The following is a 1017-nucleotide window of genomic DNA, read 5'->3' on the forward strand; positions in this document are numbered from 1 at the left end:
CATTTATGGCTTGCACTTCATGAATATTTGAGGGAAATTTCATCCAGCTTATGTTCGACCATTCATGGAGGTTCAATGTCACTTGATCAATTAACATATATGCTTCATCTACACTTTTATCCATAAAAGAACCTCCAGTTGATGAATCTAATAAACTCTTATCTGAGAAAGAAATTTCCCCATAGAATATGCACAGAATCAACCATTTTTCAAAACCATGATGAGGGCACTGTCTTTAAAGACTCTTGAATCTATCCTATGCTTCAAATAATGATTCTCCATATGCCTGAGCAAAATTTGTTATGCAATTCCTCATATACACTGTTCTGCTTGGAGAGAAAAAATGATTCAGAAAATGTAAGATATCAGAAAATTTAATTAATAAGGTTATTTGAGAAATAGCCTTATAGAATTTTTTTAAAAAAATTTTAAAAATTTTCTGAGAATTTTTCGGAGCTCTTACGACGAGTTTTGAGGGGATGAATCGACGGGTGCAGATAAAGCCAGTTTGGGATACCCGTTTAAGTGAGGAAATGTTTATTATATAAATTCCTTTTTCTTTTATTCATTTCCTCAAAAACCGTTGATCTCGAACTCATTTTTCCTCGATCTCCCCTCTGCTCGAAGCCGACCTCCCTTCTTCCCCTCTCTTCCTTCTCTGTTCTTTCTCGCGGACAAGCGACGTCGATGTGAGTGATGCTCCATCTCCGGCGATCTTTCTCCGCCGGCATCGTCTCCGATTGAGCTTAGATCCGGCTGGTGTTTCCCTCTCCGGGTTCACAGCATCGTGTCTTCTCATGCCTGCCAGCCGAGCCCTAGTTCTTGTTCCGGCGCCGCTGGATTGAGCTCAGATCTAGCCGACGCCTTTCGTCTCCGGGTTGTAGACACTCGCGTCTCCTTGTGCCGATCACTGATGCCACTGGATCGAGCGAGATCCACTCGATCCCCGGCGTGAAGGGGCAATTAGGGCTTCAAAGGTAAGCAATCCGAACCTTATTCCTTCTATTTCTGTGATTT

The 1017-nt window shown here is 42.0% G+C and overlaps 1 non-coding gene across 1 annotated transcript; it reads left to right on the plus strand.

The window, feature by feature from the left end:
- Positions 1-212: 212 nt before the first annotated feature.
- LOC122003121 lies at positions 213-318 on the plus strand. Its single transcript, XR_006117794.1, has one exon. It is a non-coding gene; the product is annotated as a small nucleolar RNA R71 (small nucleolar RNA).
- Positions 319-1017: the final 699 nt, after the last annotated feature.

This window comes from Zingiber officinale, chromosome 7A (assembly GCF_018446385.1).
Source record: "Zingiber officinale cultivar Zhangliang chromosome 7A, Zo_v1.1, whole genome shotgun sequence".
NCBI classification, from domain to species: Eukaryota; Viridiplantae; Streptophyta; class Magnoliopsida; order Zingiberales; family Zingiberaceae; genus Zingiber; species Zingiber officinale.